We start from the raw sequence: 20,923 nt of genomic DNA on the forward strand, positions 1-20,923 counted from the left end.
GGTTACCATCTCTGTAGTCCCCCAGGACAAGCCCAGAAATCTGAAGCTGTTGGTTTTTTCGAAGATAGAAAAAGGTGTAGACTCTTCTCTACCAAAAAAAAGCTATCTCCTAGAAACTTCTGACCAGAAACAGATTATCCACTTGGTTCTTTTCTCCTTTCTAGAATCACAAAGCCTCTGGTTCTCAGTAAAGATCAGGAACCGCTCCTTTTAGGCGTATCAACAAGAGCAACAGGAAGCATCCCTCATTTTTTTTTTTTTTGTAATTTTGTATATTTTATTTACTATGATCCATTTTTAAAATTCAATTTATTTAAACTTTAAAAAATCATCCATTTCTCCCTCCCTCTAATCCCTTGCTTCTGGCACCCACCAACCTGCATCTATGAGCTTGGAGTATGCATGTATTAACTTCCACATAGATCGGGGGTGGGAGGGGGCTCCAGAGGGAGGGGGTATATGTATACTTATAGCTGATTCACATTAATGTACAGCAGAAACCAACACAACATTGAAAAGAAAATATCCTCTAATTAAAAGAAAAGAGAGTTCATACAGTATTTGTCTTTCTCTGTCTGACTTACTTCACTTAGCATAAGGCCTTTGGGGTTCATCCATGTTGTCACAAAACAGCAAGATTTCATTTCTTTTTTATACCTGAATAACACTGTATATACACCACAATTTATCTATTCATCCAACAATGGACATTTAGGTCATTTCCATCTTTTGACCATTGTAAATAATTCTGCAGTGAAAATAGGGTGCATATCTTTTCAAATTGGAGTTTTTGGAAAAAAAATTAATGTTTTTGTTTTCATCAGATAAATATCCAGAAGTGAAATATCCAGATCTGGTAGTTCTATTTTTAACTTTTTAAAGAAACTCTACTATTTTCCAGAGTGGCTATACCAATTTATATTCCTACCAACAGTGGGATCTGTGCTCTTGGTGAATAACATGATTTTCTGTACAGAAAACCCTAAAAACTTCATCAGAAAACCATTAAAACTAATAAAGGAGTTTAGTAAAAAAAAAAAAAAAAAAAGGAAAAAAATCAGTACACAAAAATCTGTTATGTTTCTATAAACTATTAGAAAGAGAAATTAAAAAAAAACAATTCCATTTGTAATTGCATCAAAAAGAATAAAAATATGTAGGAATAAATTAACCAAGGAGGTGAAACACTCGTACACTAAAAATTGTAAGACATAAATAAAAGAAATTAAAGACAAGTAAATTAAAAGATATTCCATGCTCATAGGTTGGAAGAATTTATACAGTTAAAATGTACTAACATGCACTGAACATTTGCCATAGCTAGACACTCTGCCAGCTACTTTATCTTTTACTTTTATTTTTAAATTTTTATTGGAGTATATAGTTGCTTTACAGTGTTGTATTAGTTTCTACTTTTACAGCAAAGTGAATCAGCCATACATATATATGTATCAGTTACTTTCAAATTTATTATTTCATTTAATCTTCACTAGGAAAAAAAATCTATATAAAGACTATTTTTCCCACTTTACAGGTTAGTAAACTTCAGTTCAGTTCAGTTGCTCAGTCGTGTCCGACTCTTTGCGACCACATGAATCGCAGCACGCCAGGCCTCCCTGTCCATCACCAACTCCCAGAGTTTACTCAAACTCATGTCCATCGAGTCGGTGATGCCATCCAGCCATCTCATCCTCTATCGTCCCCTTCTCCTCCTGCCCCCACTCCCTCCCAGCAACAGGGTCTTTTCCAGTGAGTCAGCTCTTCTCATGAGGTGGCCAAAGTATTGGAGTTTCAGCTTTAGCATCAGTCCTTCCAATGAACACCCAGGACTGATCTCCTTTAGGATGGACTGGTTGGATCTCCTTGGAGTCCAAGGGACTCTCAGGAGTCTTCTCCAACACCACAGTTCAACAGCATCAATTCTTCGGCATACCAACAGCCAGAACTGTCTTTGGCGGCAGTCTCTTTACACCAAACCATGCTCTGTAAGCCAGCCGGTGGCAGCAGGAAAATAGCAGAGAAGGGACCATCCTGGGGACCTGAAAGAGGTCACATCAGCAGTGTCTGTGAGTGAGTAGACACTGGCTGACTGGAGAGAAGGACCACAAGAGACAGATGGAGCCACTAACTACAAGGGAGATCTGCCAAAGGAATGAGTTTATGGAAAAAATGAAAGCATATCATCATTACTACTATTATAAATGATAGCTACACCCTCAGATATCAACAGATTACATTAATAGTAATAGCGAACATTTAACAAACACTTGTTATATACCAGCACAATACTAGGTGCTCTCCATGCATTATTCCTTAATAAATAATATTTTAGTTACTTCATAAAACAGCTTTATTCCTATTTTAGAGAGGTCAGGCAGCTTACATTAAGACAGCATTTCTCACGTATGGTCTATGATCCTCTTGATGTTCCCAGGACTCTTTCGAATGCCCAGGTTCACAAGCTCAAAACTTTTTATAACAGTACTAAGTACAATGTTACCTTTTTCTTCTGGGTTGAATCTCCACCAATCTTGCAAAACTACTTATGGGAAAAAATATTATTGCCTTAGCACTAATCAAGGCAGTGGCAACAACAAAAAAGCCAGATCACTTAAAAGGACCCTTGCTGCGGCAGGACAAATTAATAATTTTATTAAATTACACCCTTGAGTAGACATCTTTTTAACATTTTGTGGGGGAAACTGAGGCATAACATAAAAGTCCTTCTTCTGTATATCAAACTACGATGTTGTCTCAGGGAAAAGCTCCTGCATGATGCTTGAGTCGCAAGTTGAACTAGCTGCTTTTTTCACAAAACATGGTTTTTAGTTGACAGACTGACACGTAAATTGGTAATTCACCCTTAGGGACCAGGCAAACATTTTCTCAAAAATAAATTGAGCCTTCCACTTCAAAGAAAACAGCTGATGTTATTTGTGACAACTATTAAGATATAAGCTTCGACATGAAACTTGAATTTTAGACAATTTGTTTCTGCTACCATGAGCTTCAAAGCCTCCCCATCCGTGAAGATTTTTCAGTGACATCAATGATAGCGTTAATAAATGTGAAGTTTTGAATTGTATAACAACATGAGTCAACATTTGTAAGTCCTGCAACTTCTGGAAACTATTTTCCAAGGGACCTATGTAAGATGTTACAAAATCATGAATGGGTTTTTTAAAAAGTTTCATTCAAAGTAAAAGACCAATGGGTTTTAATGAAACCCCATACAGAAGTTCTCTGATAAGCCTTCAGTTTCAAGTTGCAACTAATCTTTAAGAAACTTCTGATTGTCTTGAATCTTGGTGTAATATCAAATAATGCCCACAATTTCATTGAAAAATTATTAAAAACCCATTCTCCAATTGTGTACCTGTAAAGTTGGATCTTCATTTACTTCATCCAAAACAGCATATCCTGACAGATAAAGAAACAAATATGAGAACCCACCTTCTATTAAACTAGATATTAAAATAAATAAATAAATAAATGAACTAGATATTAAAGAATTTGGGGGGAAATATAGTTGCTGCTCACAAAAATATATTAACATGCGATAGAGTGATAGGTACGATGGTTGCGTGCTCAGTTGCTCAGTCAGGTCTGATTCTGCGACCCCATGGACTGTAGCTCGCCAGGCTCCTCTATCCATGGGATTCTCCAGGTGAGGATGCTGGAATGGGTTGCTATTTCCTACTCTAGGGGATCTTCCAAACACAGGGATTGAACTAAATCTCCTGTGTCTCCCACATTGACAGACAGATTCCTTACCACTAGTGCCACCTGGGAAGCCCTAGGTATAGTACAGGTTTCGGGAGGGTTTGGTGGGGGCGGGGCTGGTTTGGCCACACCTTGAGGCCTGGGGGATCTTAGTTCCCAGATCAGGGATCAAACCTGCACCCCCTGCGGTAGAAATCCAGTCTTAACCACTCTACAGCCAGAAAAGTGCCACTATAATTATTTTTACATGAATTAATAAATCACTGTTAAAAATCTTTGGTCTTGTATCTAAAACAGCAAATATTCATAGATGTGACCCATAAAAACAAAAGTTCTTTGGGGTCCTCAATAAGTTTTAAGAGTACAAAGGGATCCTAAGACCAAAAAGCTTGATAACTACCAGCTCAGAACATATAACTTGCAGGAGCCAGGATTCAAACCTTGGTCAATCTGACCCCAAAACCCTCCTTCTTGCCCTGAATTGCTCCCTGTTTTAGTTTAGATTTGTTGCATTTAAGGTGCCAAATTTCCAAGCATCCCACTTTGGCTCTCAATTACCTATTTAACTTCCTAACCACCAAGGATTTAAATAATAAGTATCCATTAGATGGGCAATGCTATGCTTAGGTAACAGCCTGCAAATGTCAATGGCTTACAGCTACCAAGGCTCTCTCGGTCCTGCCATTTCTGCTGCTGGCCCGGATGCCCCTCCAGGCCCCCTGTTCTACATCGTGGGTGACCTCTGGGCTGACTGGCATCTCAGCTCAAGTTCCTTTTCATGGCCATCATTGCTAGAGCACCAGCAGACAAATGCTTCCTGCTCGGGTTTCATCACAGAGTGGGGAAGGCACAGTGCCTGCAGCCGGAAGGGAGGAGAGCTGGGTGCTGCTGAGCCCAGAACGACACCCCACTCACCCTTCCTCTGCACCTCCATCCTGGAACACCCCAACACTTGCTCTGAGGATGCTGTGCCAGGTGTGAGGGGTACCAACAAGGTTCAGTTTTTTATTTTGCTCAAATATAGTTGACTTACAATATCTTATTAGTTTCAGGTGTACAGCACGATGATTCATATATACATTCTTTTTCAGATTCTTTTCCCTTATAGGGTTTATAGAATATTGAGTATAGTTCCCTGTTGGTTATCTATTTTATATATAGACTATTTTCTATATTGGTGGGTCTATTTCTGTTTCAGAAATAAGTTCATTTGTATCTCTTTTTTTGGCCACACTGCTCAACTTGTGGGGTCTCAGTTCCCCAACCAGGGATTGAACCTGGGCCATGGTAGTGAAAGCCCAGCATCTTAGCCACTAGGCCACCAAGGAACTCTACATATGCTTTTATTTAGCCATATAAACATATATATGGATAAATAATGTTTACACGTATACATATATATAATGGAATATTACTCAGTCATCAAAAAGAATGAAATGAAGTCATCTGTGGCAAATAGATGGACTTAGATGTTATCATACTACGTGAAGTCAGACGAAGACAAATACAATATGATATCAATTACATGTGGAATCTAAAGATTCAGTTTTTAGAACTTAGCCTCTGCCCTTCAGAAACTCATAAAATATCTAGAAAGAAAATAGCAAACTATAAATACCTACAGTTTTGTATCAATAACTATAAAAAGCTATAAGTTGTCTCACCTGTGTATGTCTCCTCACTAGGTACCAGGTAACCACACAAATAACCAGGGCACCAGGCAGTTAGAGGAGAAATCCAGATGACTCCAACAGTCGTGAGTATTCCTGGGAGAAAGAAAACTCTGGCTTGAGTAATCAAGGATGGTTTCAGGGAGAAGGTGGGGTTTGAATACAAGTCGGAAAATGAAGAAAGGACCCAAAGTGATAGAAATGGAAAAGGGGAGGGATAAACACACACACACACACACACACAATCGGTGAAGTAAGAGAAACACTTGCAGAAAGGTGAAAAGACTGGGGCTGCAGTTCATCATGTCAGGAAACGCCTTCTGGCACTAAGATGACATCGGGGGTGAGAAGACAGGAGAGCTGTCTGCAGAGGGCAGTAGCAAGCCCTGGAGTGGGCCCTGAGCTGGTAAGGATGCAAGTCCCTGGGTGGGGCGGGTGCAGCTGATCAGACACCGGAAAGGCGGCCACAGAACCCTGAGGACATCTCGTTAATCGACAAGAGAAATGCTAGGCTTCGCGATAGACACCATTTAATCAAAAAAGCTAGAACCAAAACATGATTTATGTCTCTTTTCTTCTAAAAATATATTTCCTTTACAGTTCTCTGACTTCAATAACAATAGCCGCGGCGTGATAATGTCTCACGCAATTGAAACACAATTTTCAGAAATAGCATTTTACTAGCTTTAAGTCAAGTGGATGCTGGAGTCTCTTTGCTTAAATCAGTCAGGTTCTTTGGCATTTGAGAGCAGGCAAGTCCTGGTTTTGTGTTTCCCTGCTCTGTGCACTAACACCTAGTTTGAGAGGGACAGAAGAGAAGGAAAAGGAAGGAGACCACAGATCTTGAGAACGCATTTTTACCTCTGCTCAGAGAAGCTGCAAAAGCGACTCACTGAAGCACCCAGGGGTTGGTTGAGAACAGGGAAAAAGTGAGGGAGTGGTGCTGGAAGACAAGAGGTTGCAGGAAGGAACGTGGCAGGCACAGAATTTAAAGGACCTCTCAATAGCTGGGGGGCCTCCCTTGTAAGTTCAGTGGTTAAGAATTCCTGCTTCTCAGGGCACCCAAAGCCAGTGCTCTGGGACTACCCAGAGGGATAGGGTGGGGAGGGAGGTGAGAGGTGGGGTTCAGGATGGGGAAGGACACATATATACCTGTGGCCAATTCACGTTGATGTATGGCAAAGACCATCACAATATTGTAAAGTAATTGTCCTCCAATTAAAATTAATTAATTAATGAGGGGGCACGGGTCCAATCCCTGGTCGGGGATCTAAGATTCCACGTGCTGTACAGCACAGCCAAAAGAAAAAAAGACTGAGTTCAAGTATAATTCTTATCTAACCCCAAGTCTGAGATCAACACTGTGGTCATCAATGTTAGGGATATGGCCAAAGATTGCTGGAGGACCATTATGGTCCAAGAATTAAAAATCCAGACCCTCTCCTACTCAGGACTACCTTTTAGAGGATCAGTGAGGCAGGAGAGCCATGTGTTCTCATTCCTTCTTTCCTCCCACAGAGAGAGACCCACTCAGCATCATCACTAGGAACAGGACCCCATGGACTGATCCACAGGGGCAAGGGTTAGCCATCCTGCCCTCTCCTCCCCTCCTGTCTGTTGCACTCGGTAAAACACAGGTCTGAGAACTTGGCAAAGTCCTTCTCCATCTTTCTACCTAGTCCACCCCTCCCTCCCCTTACTGGATGAGCCCACCACGGATGCAGGGCTCTCTCTAGCCTTTCCACATTTTGTAAAAGTGTTATTGGGCTTCCCCAGGTGACTCAGTGGCAAAGAATCCTCCTGCCACTGCAGGAGACACAGGAGACTCGGGTTTGATCCCTGGGTTGGGAAGTTCCCTTGGAGGAGGAAATGGCAACCCACTCCAGTATTCTTGCCTGGAGAATCCCATGAACAGAGGAGCCTGAAGGGCTCTTCCAGGAGCCATGGGACTGCAAAGAGTCAGACATAGCTGAGCACACACGCTCACACACATGTGAAAACCACTGCAATACTTTTCTTCTGACTAACGTGGTCCCCTTACTTTTCTGCCCAGGCTTCCTGGGGCGTTCAGATCAAATATGCTCATTTGGGAACGTTATTTTGAGTCCTCCACACATCAGATCAAATGATTCCTATTTCTGGTCTTGTTTAGCAGTGTTCTCAAAATGACCAATTATATACCATAGCTACCTATGTCTATTTATAAATTTTATGTGTCATTGGACCAATTATGTCTATCTAAAAACATACAAAAATAGAAAAACTTAAAGTATGAGATAAAGACAAGTTCTAATACTTTTTTTCCTGTCCATCCTCCACCCCAACGCTGGGACCACACCCTCTAGGCATAATTCGATCACATTCATAGCATCTATCACCTTCTATTAGAATTCTTTTTCAAAATCCTGTTTACTTTGCACAGAAACAGACTCACAGACTTAGAGAATGAACTTTTGGTTGCAAGGCTGGGGCGGGAGAGGGGGAGATGGGAAGAGGGGTAGTTAGGGAGTTTGGGATGGACATGTACACATTGCTATGTTTAAAACGGGTAACCAACAAGGACCTGCTGTATAGCACAAAGAACTCTGCTTAACGTTAGGTGGCGACAGCCTGGATAGGAGGAGACTTTGAGGAGGATACAGGTTTATGTATGGCTGAGTCCCTTTGCTGTCCACCTGAAACTGTCACAACATTGTTAATCAGCTATGTGCTGCGCTTAGACTCTCAGTCGTGTCCGACTCTTTGCAACCCCATGGATTGTAGCCCTCCAGGCTCCTCTGTCCATGGGGGTTCTCTAGGCAAGAATACTGGAGTGGGTTGCCATGCCCTCCTCCAGGGGATCTTCCCAACCCAGGGATCAAACCCAAGTTTCCCACATTGCAGGCAGATTCTTTACCGTCTAAGCCACCAGGGAAGCCCAAGAATACTGGAGTGGGTAGATTATCCCTTCTCCAGGGGATCTTCCTGACCCAGGAATCTAACTGGGGTCTCTTGCATTGCAGGCAGTTTCTTTACCAGCTGAGCTACCAGGGAAACCTGTTAATCAGCTATACTCCAATACAAAAATAAAAAGTTAAAATACCCTGTCTAGTTTGTCTTTGTATCCACAAAGTGCCTGACACAAAAGAGGTGCTTATAAATATTTGTTGAATTAAGTCATATAACACTATAAATCATTTTTTATAAATACTTCAAAATTCCCATAATTTCTCACTAGTGGCTGATTGTAGACATTGCTGCATTAAACAACTTACTGAAAAAATACAGTGTAAACCTCAAATGAATTGCTCTCCTTCATTCAAATGGTCCCAACAATTGTGCTCAGTTGGGTTTTTTCCTGTCAGTCTTGGAAGTATGCCGCAGGGCACAAATGAACACCAATCTCAGGCCCAGGCTATTAAAAATTCCAGATCTGGGTTTGCTTTAGAAATGAAGTATTCGGACATTACCATTTCAGCGAGGACTGGGTCATTGATTTGCAAATGTAAAACTCTCCCCAAACCAAGCCAAAAGCCCTGTTATTCACACAAGTCTTGCGTTGGAGGAAAGAACAGAACGACAGGAATATACTTTAAATAGTCAAATTCCCATTTCTGAACATTTTATTCGGTTTGGGCATTCAAGGTTCATTGTTTTTTCTTACGAGAATTATCTGACTGTGAATACTTGTTTAAAAAAAATACTGTTATGTTGTGGTCCTTCATGATGTCTATTTTAGTCGTTTAAATTATACAACTGATGGCCCAGCTCATCAGACATGTTATTGTTGTTGTATTAATACGTACATTGTTAATGCTAACACTTGAGCGTGTGAGTTCTCTGACGAGGTGAGTGCACCTGCCTGATGGGGAGGTGACGGTGAGTGTTGACTCTGTAGGATGTCCTAGAGCAGCAGGCCCCACCATTTTTGGCACCAGGGACCCGTTTCCTGGAAGATGATTTTTTCATAGACTGGGTTGGGGGATGATTTCAGGATGATTCAAGCACACTACTTTTATCGTGCACTTTATTTCTATTATTATTACATCAGCTCCACCTCAGATCATCAGGAATTAGATCCCGGAGATTGGAGACCCTGTTCTATGGCTTCATTTCCCTGCCAATAAGCCTCCAAAGCATACCATTTAATGATTTTTCTAAAAAGTGAATTTGAAATAGGTGCATAAAGGGTCTTGACTGAGCACTTATTCTTTATTTTGTTCTCTGTTTACTTCTCCCTCAGGACATTACATTTCTGATAAGGGCTATTCGGAAACAATAATATGGGTGAGCTATTAGGAATGCTGCTTTCATTTGGGAAATTCGACAGATAAGGAAATTAATAGTAGATTGTATGCTATTAAAGGAGCTGTTTAGGGTTTCAGTTGGTGTTTAGGGTAACAGACCGTTCATTCCTCCTTCCCTCTCAGGATTTATTCCTAAGTGTCCTAAACCCAAGGAACACTAGCCAAAGAACTGGTAGAACAACAACCCCCACTGCTGAGCTGGAGTTAGGCTGGATGCGTAAGGATGAATGGGATTCCCAGATGGCTCAGTGGTAAAGAATCCAACTGCAAATGCAGGAGACAGAGGTTCCATCCCTGTGTCAGGAGGATCCCCTGGAGTAGGAAATGGCAACCCACTCCAGTATTCTTGCCTGGGAAATCCCATTGACAGAGGAGCCTGGTGGGCTTCCACCCATGGGGTCACAAAAGAGTCGGACACGACTTAGAGTCTAAATGACAAATCAGATTGAATATGTTTGAGGCCAGGAGTCTTAAGTAAATCCTTTTGCTGCCAATGCTTCTCTTCCAAGTCTGTGATGACTAGGCTGGTAGGACAGAGTAAGTCCACCTGCCCAGGCAATCAAATGGGCAGAAATGACAAGCAAGGTCCTGAGGAGGCAGATTACAAAAAAGAGAGTAGAGGGGAGGGAGGGGGCAGCGCCCTGGGCGGGCACGGCGCATGAAAAAAAGAAAAAGAGAGAGAGTAGGTCTTGTCTACCTTTTAGACCAACAGCACAGCTCACTAGCAAAGCCCAGGCCAGGGGATATCTTGAATTCTAACCAATCAGATAAGCAAGTTCTCCTTCTGCAGAAGCGCTAAAGGGCTTGAGCCTGAGAACAAATGTGGCTTAACGTATTCTGCCCACTATGGGGAGGGAGGCTGAAAATGACAAGAAGGTCTGAAAATTCCTCCTTTCCAATAATGGTAACAAGACATGGAAAATTTCCTACTAAATCAATAAGCAAGGATGTCATCAGTCAGTCAGTTCAGTCGCTCAGTCGTGTCCGATTCTTTGCGACCCCATGAAGCACAACACGCCAGGCCTCCCTGTCCATCGCCAACCCCCGGAGTTCACTCAAACCCATGTCCATCGAGTCAGTGATGCCATCCAGCCATCTCATCCTCTGTCATCCCCTTCTCCTCCTGCCCCCAATCCCTCCCAGCATCAGAGTCTTTTCCAATGAGTGAACTCTTCACATGAGGTGGCCAAAGTACTGGAGCTTCAGCTTCAGCATCATTCCTTCCAATGAACACTCAGGACTGATCTCCTTCAGAATGGACTGGTTGGATCTCCTTGCAGTCCAAGGGACTCTCAAGAGTCTCCTCCAACACCACAGTTCAAAAGCATCAATTCTTCGGCACTCAGCTTTCTTCACAGTCCAACTCTCACATCCATACATGACCACTGGCAAAACCATAGCCTTGACTAGACAGACCTTTGTTGGCAAAGTAATGTCTCTGCTTTTCAATATTCTATCTAGATTGGGCATAAGCATCTTTTAATTTCATGGTTGCAATCACCATCTGCAGTGATTTTGGAGATCACTCCAAAAAAAATCACCAAAAAATCAAAGTCAGCCACTGTTTCCACGGTTTCCCCATCTATTTCCCATGAAGTGATGGGACCAGATGCCATGATCTTCGTTTTCTGAATGTTGAGCTTTAAGCCAACTTTTTCACTCTGCACTTTCACTTTCATCAAGAGGCTTTTTAATTCCTCTTCACTTTCTGCCATAAGGGTGGTGTCATCTGCATATCTGAGGTTATTGAGATTTCTCCCAGCCATCTTGATTCCAGCTTGTGCTTCTTCCAGCCCAGAGTTTCTCATGATGTACTCTGCATAGAAGTTAAATAAGCAGGGTGATAGTATACAGCCTTGACATACTCCTTTTCCTATTTGGAACCAGTCTGTTGTTTCATGTCCAGTTCTAACTGTTGCTTCCTGACCTGCATATAGGTTTCTCAAGATGAGGTCAGGTGGTCTGGTATTCCCATCTCTTGAAGAATTTTCCACAGTTGATTGTGATCCACACAGTCAAAGGCTTTGGCATAGTCAATAAAGCAGAAATAGATGTTTTTCTGGAACTCTCTTGCTTTTTCGATGATCCAGCGGATGTTGGCAATTTGATCTCTGGTTCCTCTGCCTTTTCTAAAACCAGCTTGAACATCTGGAAGTTCACGGTTCACGTATTGCTGAACCCTGGCTTGGAGAATTTTGAGCATTACTTTACTAGTGTGTGAGATGAGTGCAATTGTGCGGTAGTTTGAGCGTTCTTTGGCATTGCCTTTCTTTGGGATTGGAATGAAAACTGACCTTTTCCAGTCCTGTGGCCACTGCTGAGTTTTCCAAACTTGCTGGCATATTGAGTGCAGCACTTTCACAGCATCATCTTTCAGGATATGAAATAGCTCAACTGGAATTCCATCACCTCCACTAGCTTTGTTCGTAGTGATGCTTTCTAAGGCCCACTTGACTTCACATTCCAGGATGTCTGGCTCTAGGTCAGTGATCACACCATCATGATTATCTGGGTTGTGAAGCTCTTTTTTGTACAGTTCTTCTGTGTATTCTTGCCACCTCTTCTTAATATCTTCTGCTTCTGTTAGGTCCACAGTCACTAGCAATTGCAGTCGTGGGGAGTGGTGAACTGATGAGCTCTGAGGGAACTCAGGAAGGGAAGAATTCCTGCCATCTAGAGTCATCAGTGTGCAGCCCAGAGGAAGCTGGACACTGGCCCCAGATACCTGGTACCCATCAAAAGAAGGATTTCAGTGAGCCCAGACTCTTCCCATATATAGAAAAGCACTAAATTCCTTAACTTGGGATATCTGGTTTTCTTTCATGAAGAATCATTTTTTTTATGACCTTTATGGCCAAACAACCTGGCTCCTCCTCTTGCCTCCTCGGAACTATTCTCTCAGGGTCACTTGAGACGCTGTCTCCGGGGCTTGAAGTCCTGAACATTCCTGTGAATAAAACTGTCGACTGAAAAATATAGTCACAATCTGAAAGTAGAGAGTTATTTTATTTGGTGGGAATGTTTAGGACTCCAAGCCCAGGAGACAGCATCTCAATAGCTCTGAGAAAACTGCTCCAAGGAGGTAGGAGGGGACGTCAGGATATATATAAGTTTGCAACAAAGGGAGTAGGCAGTCTGAACATCAAAGATCAGGTATCAAGTTAAGGAATTTAATGTTTTATGTAGAATTTAATGTTTTATGTACTGGAAGATGCAAGCCTCTGGGCTCACTGAATTCATTCCTTTCATATGCACCTCATATATCTGGGGCCAATCTTGTTTCCTTATTCACTTTGCTTCTTGCGTTTCCCCAGCTCCTCAGCAATCACTGTGGTGGTGGCAGCCTCTGCTGGATCACAGTTTGGATCACATTTAGGCTTCTCTGGTGGTTCAGATGGTAAAGAATCCACCTGCAATGCAGGATACCTGGGTTCAATCCCTGGGTTGGGAAGATCCCCTGGAGGAGGGCATGGCAACCCACTCCAGTTTCTTGCCTGGAGAACCCCATGGAGAGAGGAGCCTGACGGGTGACAGTCCACGGGGTCTCGAAGAGTCGGACACGACTGAGTGACTAAGCACAGCACAGTTTATTCACATTTGGAGGCCAGAAACCCCCGATAGCTGTGACATTTCTTGTTTATTAATATGGCAGGAGATATTTTCATTTCACAAGGCATAACTCTCAACTTCCAGGTTGTGAATACTTTTGTGAGTCCACAATCACACCAGGGGTTCTGCTCTCTGGTGTCCTCACTCAGAGACATGCATGTCCACCTCATCCCCTGCCACAGGGTGGACCCAGGACAGAGAAGGAGAGCATGGTCACGCTATCCTAAAGTGTTTCACTAAGAGGTGACACATGACACTCCTGCTCCCATTCTGTTGACCAAAACAGGTCACGTGGCCATGCCCAAATTTAAAGGGAAAGTATTATCCCACAGGGAAGCCTGGCATGCTGTAGTCCATGGGGTTGCAGAGTCGCAAAAAGACTGAACTTTTAAGAGTTCAGTCACTGAGCGACAGAACTGAACTGAACTATCCCACAAGGTACCTGGAAGGAGGAGAACCAAACTGCAGTGACCCCTCCCCCCAGGAATGCTCATGGAAGGTATTGCAGGGGTTACATCTGTCGAACTTGGCCTGGGCTGAGCAGCTGAATAAAGAATGCAGAATTCACCAAATGCCTGTGACTGCTTAGGCCAGATTTTGAAGAATAGGGGAAAAGAAAAAATAATACATCTTTTGAGGACTTCCCTGGAGGTCCAATGGCTAAGACTCTGTGCTTCTAATACAGGGGGCCTGGGTTCATTCCTTAGTCAGGGAACTAGATCCTACATGCTACAACTAAAAAAAAAAAAAAAAAAAAAACCCACATGCAGCCTAAATAAATAAATATAAATACATAAACATATATTTTTGGAGAATCCCAGGGACGGGGGAGCCTAGTGGGCTGCTGTCTATGGGGTCGCACAGAGTTGGACACGACTGAAGCGACTTAGCAGCAGCATGGGGGAAAAAAGTGAAAGTTTTGTTTTTGGCCACACTGTGCGGCAGTGCGATCTTAGCCCCCTGCCCAGGGGTTGATCTAGCTCAGAGGCCACATCATAAAGGTCTTGAGGGACTCAAATGCCCTAAATGATTCTTGGGGGTGGGGGTGAGGGGAGAGGATGGGTGAAGGGTCAACGTCCCCATTGGGCACAGCAGGCATGGTATCTGGGGCCCACAATTCTTTTAGGGGCCCAGGACAATGTTTTACGTTGTCTTAAAATCAGAAGAAAAAAATAACTTTTAAGTCAAAGGAAATGTTTTCATATATAATATTAATAGATTCATCTTTTTACCAAGGTCATAGTAAAATATAGTTTTTATCTCTTGTGAGAAAAAGGGTTCATGACGACAAATGTGTCAAAATGTGGTGTGGGGAGAAGAACCCTGGATTCTCTCCCAGCCTCCCCTCTAAAGAACAGAAATACAGTTGACCCAGCCTGACTATCAAAGGCATTTGGGATTAACCAAGAACATAAATCAGGAAATTCAGGCCTCAAAGAGAAAACAGAGCTTCCGCCTGTCCCCCAACCCCAGGGCACACCCATGGAGGAGTGCTGATAAAGATGGTCAAGCAGGACCTATGGGGCCTTCCCAGGACAGGACTTCCCCTTTATCCTCCACTTTAGCTCCTCTCTGAAGTATCTAGATAATAGTATTTTGATGCAAATTTCCTCAGTTGTTTTGCAGACATGAACACCCCTCCCGCCAGGCACCAAATGGAAGATGTTACCTACTTGACAGTGGGGACCCAGGCCTCCTGGAGTCTAAGGACTGATAACGCTCACCTCTGTGACACCACCCTGTTACCTCACCATCAGCCAGTCAGAGGACCGTGCACCAAGTGATCACGTACCCTGCAACCCCACAACCCCTCCTTGCTCTCTGGCTCAGTTGCTCTGTCTGATTCTTTGCAACCACATGAACTAGAGCCGGCCAGGCTCCTCTGTCCATGGGATTTCCCAGGCAAGAACACTGAAGTACGTTGCCATTTCCTTCTCAGGGGATCTTCCTGACCCAGGGATTGAACGCTGGTCTCCTGCATTGGCAGGTGGGCTCTTTCCCACTGCTCCACCTGGGAAGCCCCCATCCCCCCACTTGGCTTTTAAAAATACTTTGCAGAAGCCCTTTTCATGACCCAGATAATCACAATGGTGTGATCACTGACCTAGAGCCAGACATCCTGGAATGTGAAGTCAAGTGGGCCTTAGAAAGCATCACCATGAACAAAGCTAGTGGAGGTGATAGAATTCCAGTTGAGCTGTTCCAAATCCTGAAAGATGATGCTGTGAAAGTGCTGCACTCAATATGCCAGCAAATTTGGAAAACTCAGCAGTGGCCACAGGACTGGAAAAGGGCAGTTTTCATTCCAATCCCAAAGAAAGGCAATGCCAAAGAATGCTCAAACTACCACACAATTGCACTCATCTCACACTAGTAAAGTAATGCTCAAAATTCTCCAAGCCAGGCTTCAGTAATATGTGAACCGTGAACTTCCAGATGTTCAAGCTGGTTTTAGAAAAGGCAGAGGAACCAGAGATCAAATTGCCAACATCTGCTGGATCATCGAAAAAGCAAGAGAGTTCCAGAAAAACATCTATTTCTGCTTTATTGACTATGCCAAAGCCTTTGACTGTGTGGATCACAATCAACTGTGGAAAATTCTGGAAGAGATGGGAATACCAGACCACCTGATCTGCCTCTTGAGAAACCTATATGCAGGTCAGGAAGCAACAGTTAGAACTGGACATGGAACAACAGACTGGTTCCAAATAGGAAAAGGAGTACGTCAAGGCTGTATATTGTCACCCTGTTTATTTAACTTATATGCAGAGTACATCATGAGAAACGCTGGACTGGAAGAAACACAAACTGGAATCAAGATTGCCGGGAGAAATCTCAATAACCTCAGATATGCAGATGACACCACCCTTATGGCAGAAAGTGAAGAGGAACTCAAAAGCCTCTTGATAAAAGTGAAAGTGGAGAGTGAAAAAGTTGGCTTAAAGCTCAACATTCAGAAAACGAAGATCATGGCATCTGGTCCCACCACTTCATGGGAAATAGATGGGGAAACAGTGGAAAGAGTGTCAGACTTTATTTTTCTGGGCTCCAAAATCACTACAGATGGTGACTGCAACCATGAAATTAAAAGACGCTTCCTCCTTAAGGAAAGTATGACCAACCTAGATAGCATACTCAAAAGCAGAGACATTACTTTGCCAACAAAGGTTCGTCTAGTCAAGGCTATGGTTTTTCCTGTGGTCATGTATGGATGTGAGATTTGGACTGCGAAGAAGGCTGAGTGCTGAAGAATTGATGCTTTTGAACTGTGGTGTTGGAGAAGACTCTTGAGAGTCCCTTGGACTGCAAGGAGATCCAACCAGTCCATTCTGAAGGAGATCAGCCCTGGGATTCTTTGGAAGGAACGATGCTAAAGCTGAAACTCCAGTACTTTGGCCACCTCATGTGAAGAGTTGACTCATTGGAAAAGACTCTGATGCTGGGAGGGATTGGGGGCAGGAGGAGAAGGGGACGACAGGGGATGAGATGGCTGGATGGCATCACTGACTCGATGGACGTGAGTCTGAGTGAACTCCAGGAGTTGGTGATGGACAGGGAGGCCTGGCGTGCTGCGATTCATGGGGTCGCAAAGAGTCGGACACGACTGAACAACTGATCTGATCTGATCTTGGGAAACCCAGGGCTTTTGAGGGCATGAGCCACCTCATCTTGCGTGGCCCTGTAATAAACCTTTCTCTCCTCCAGACTCCAATGTTTCAGTTTGTTTGGCAGTGTGTCGGGCACACCAACTATGTTAATAATGTCTCCAAAATAATTAGGGGATCAAGAGATGGTGGGGCTTTCCTGGTGCTGGAGTGTGATGAGGAAGGGATTACAATGCTCAGCCCAAGCCAAACATCTACTTTTGGACTGTTCTAATGTAGTGTTTTGTGTCAGACCCGGAGTTATTCCCAGTAAAGTTCCTCCTCCCTACGGGGAGCAGGGTTGGGAGATAGATCAACTTCTACCCTCTGCGCTAGGGAGCGGCTATGATTTCTCTAGATTGCTCCTCCCTGGAGTGTTTATGCCCCCAGCCTCATCTTTATTCACCCTTCTCTCTTATTTGCACCACGGCAAGAACTGTCTTCATTCAGCCTCCAGGACCATCCCTGAGTTCCAACAGGTGGGTTCAAACAGGTGCTAATCAGGCAAGGGAGGGGATGTGGAGACAATGGAGTCAAAAAACAATGATGGAGCCTTGGGGAAGGGTCCTGGTTCCCCTCAAGGGACACATGGATCAGTATCTTTGAACTGTTTTGCAGACACAGAAACACCCCGCTAGGTGGGACACGTTAACTGTATTTTGCCCACCAGCATGCAGACGCCAAACGGGTTGGAACCAGAAGGCTGATGATGCTGACTCCCATTACCCCTGGAGAAGGGAACGACAACCCCCTCCAGTATTCTTTCCTGGAGCATTCAATGGACAGAGGAGCCTGGTGGGCTACAGTTCATGGTGTTGCAAAGGGTCAGACACGACTGAGCTCACACACAGTCGCATTACCTCACTACCAATCAATCAGAAGAATGCCCACGAGCTGATCACGCCCTCCTTGAACCATTACTATAAAACTCCAGGTTTGGGGCACAGTTTTGAGGGTATCATCCTGTTGTGGCCCCTTTTGCCTGGCAAAGCAATAAAGCTACTCTTTTCTACTTCTTCCCTGCAAAACTCTGTTTCAAAATTCAATTTGGAACGGGGGTGAGAGAGTACAGAGACCAAATTTTGGCTATGTAACCACAAGCCAGAAAGGACTATTAAGCATTTGAAGTGTGACTATTCCAAAGAGATGCTGTAAGAGTGAAACACACACCAGATTTTGATGATTGAGTATGTAAAAAATGTTAACAGCCTCAACAGTAATTTTATAGTGATCACAGCTTGTACTCTTAATAATTCAGATATATTAGGTTAAGTTACATACATTAAAATATTTCCACCTGTTTCTTTTACTTGTTACCATGGCTACTAGAAAAAAATTTTAAATGCCAAATATCTCGCATTTTGTGGCTCATGTTATATTTCTACTGCACAGCGCTGGTCTGGACTCCACAGAGCACCTAGAGCGGTCCTTTGAGAGTCCTGAGTCTCCTGTCACTTCTCTACTCAAACTCTCCAGTGGCTTTACACATCCCTCAGGGGCAAATAAAAGATCATCCTGTGGCCCATGAGGACTCTGACAATCATACGTAATCCCACCTAATGGCTCTCAGACCCCCTCACTTGTCACTCTTGCCCTGGCCACTCCATTCAGGGACACTAGCCTTCTTGCTCCACTTTCCACATGCCAACGAGGCTTCCAGCCCGGGACCTCTGCGTGTACTGTTCCCTCCGCTCAGAATCCCTTCCTTTACATATTTGTATGTCACTCCCTCCTTCCTTCAGGCCTCTGCTCACGTGTTACCACCCTATTTAAAGTAGGAGTGCATACACATGCGTGCATCACACACACATACACACGTCCTTGTACCACCCGTTCCCCCCTTACTCTGCTTCAGTCTTCTTCATGGTGCTTACCACAGGCTGTCATTTTTCTGGGTCAGCCTTCTTATCTTAGGCTATAAGTTCCATAAGGGTAAGAATTTTTGTGTATCCTTTACTGATGAGGACCAAGTGCCTAGAAGAGTGCCAGGCATGTAGTAGACACCCAAAGAGTGTTGAATGACTAGTAAAGCAGTAAATCTGTGCGGATCAAGGCTGGGGGGAAAGCCCAGGCTGCCCCTCAGGTCTGCTGCTGGCCAAAGTAAACGGGTCTCCTTCACCACCGATAGATTTCTACACTGGAGTTTAAAGCAAGAGCCTCATAGTAATGGGGTCCCCTTCGCAATGAACTTTTATCTGCAGAAACTGAAGGAAGTGACTAAGTCAGGATGAGACCTGGAAATGCTGGATATCCAAAATATTACCAACGCAAACACAACTCACAAAAGTCTTGTGTGCATCATTTTTCTGTTCCTTTTTTCAATTTTTGGCAACATCACACGGCAGGCAGGATCGTGGTTCACCAACCAGGGATTGAACCTGCGCTTCCCATTGTGGAAGCACAGAGTATAACCCCTGGACCACCAGGGAAGTCCCAATCTTTTTTTCTTTCCTTCTTTTTCATAACTAAAATAAGTTACAATAGTTTATAATTCTCAGGTAAAATCAAAAGAAACCAAAGACGCCCCAGTAGCATAAAACCAATTACTGTAAGGCTTGGGCTGTGCTCTTACAGTAACTAGAGTCAACTCACAGATGGATTAAATTTTCAAGAACTAGGCCTGGCTTCAGTTTTCATCTGTCTCCAAGTCACCTGCTCTCTGAACGTTCCCTCATTTGCCATTACCTAGTGTCAAACCAGTCAGTCCTAAAGGAAATCAATCCCGACTAGTCACTGGAAGGACTGATGCTGAAGCTCCACTACTTCGGCCACCTGATACGAAGAGCCGACTCATTGGAAGAGGCCGACGGAGGGCGGGAGGCAAAGAGGGCGACAGAGCGTGAGAGGGTTGGATGGTGTCACCAACTCAATGGGTAGAAGTTTGAGCGAACTCCGGGACATAGTGAAGAACAGGGAAGCCTGGCAGCCCATAGCGTCACAAAGAGTTGAACACAACTGAGTGACTGAAGAATGACATGTGTCCTCCTGAACATTCTCCCCCTTTCAAGGAGAAGTTAGAATGTCAGCTTTTCTTATGAAAAAAAAATCCTTGCTTTCTAGAGACCTCTAGATCCCTGTTCAGTCACTCCACACACAGTTAATTCCAGTTCTTCCAGTCAGTCCTCTCCTCTGCCCACTGGCTTTTTTTTTTTTTGCCACAGAGCCTGGGGGAGCTTAGTTCCCTGACCAGGATGGGAAGTGTGTCCCACCCCCCACCCACGGGGATCACGGGTAAGTCCCTGCCCTCACTGGCTTGAAAGTCATCTTGGTTGGCTGTTCCCACCTCTACTGGACTCAAGGCAGCGCTCCCCCAACCTCCGCAAGATATAGCAACCTGGTCCCAACTAACAGGGAGATGAGCATCTGCAGGCTGTGAGTCCCCAGAAGGTAAGAGAGCCTCCTAGGTCAGTCAGCCTTGGCATCTGACAGCAGCCTCCGGGCCGCTGCCGCCACCTCTGCCCCACTTCCCCAGCGGAGAGCTGGACTCTGCTCCGTGTGGGCTTTGACAGGCGAGCTGTCCCGTCCACACTCCTGAAGCCTCACCTCGCCCACTCCATCCCCACAAACTGCTCTACACCAGATAATAACTTGTGCCTCCCACGGAATGAAAATTCTGTTCCATTCTTTGGGACTTACCTCTACAGAAGATTTTATGACTTAGGCTGTGCTTGAAGAAAGGGAGGAATTACTTAAAAGCACCTCACACCCTCCTGTGTCCACGCCCACCCCCACCCCTCTCCCCTCCCTCCACCCCTGGAGGAGGAAATGGCAAGCCACTCTAGTATTCTTGCCTGGAAAATTCCATGGACAGAGGAGCCTGGCGGGATATGGTCCACGGGGTTGCAAAGAGTTGGACATGACTGAATGACTGAGCATGCATGCCACCACTTAATCACTTAACAGTTCGGAGAATTACTTAATCCACCTGAGGTTTGTTTGTAAAACGAAGATGAAATACAAAATAACTATCTCAGGGGGACCTTGGAGGTTA

General features: G+C 44.1%; 1 long non-coding RNA gene across 1 annotated transcript; it reads right to left on the minus strand.

Moving 5' to 3' along the window:
• Positions 1-1,352: 1,352 nt before the first annotated feature.
• Positions 1,353-20,653, minus strand: LOC147361583 (uncharacterized). Its single transcript, XR_015138121.1, has 4 exons — positions 20,569-20,653; positions 5,388-5,489; positions 3,377-3,420; positions 1,353-2,039 (listed from the first exon to the last, which is right to left on the minus strand). It is a non-coding gene; the product is annotated as an uncharacterized LOC147361583 (long non-coding RNA).
• Between the last annotated feature and the right edge of the window lie 270 nt (positions 20,654-20,923).

The sequence above is a fragment of the Bos grunniens genome, chromosome 12 (genome assembly GCF_055505025.1).
Source record: "Bos grunniens cultivar Pamir isolate PY7600 chromosome 12, Bosgru_T2T1.0, whole genome shotgun sequence".
Classification (NCBI taxonomy): Eukaryota; Metazoa; Chordata; class Mammalia; order Artiodactyla; family Bovidae; genus Bos; species Bos grunniens.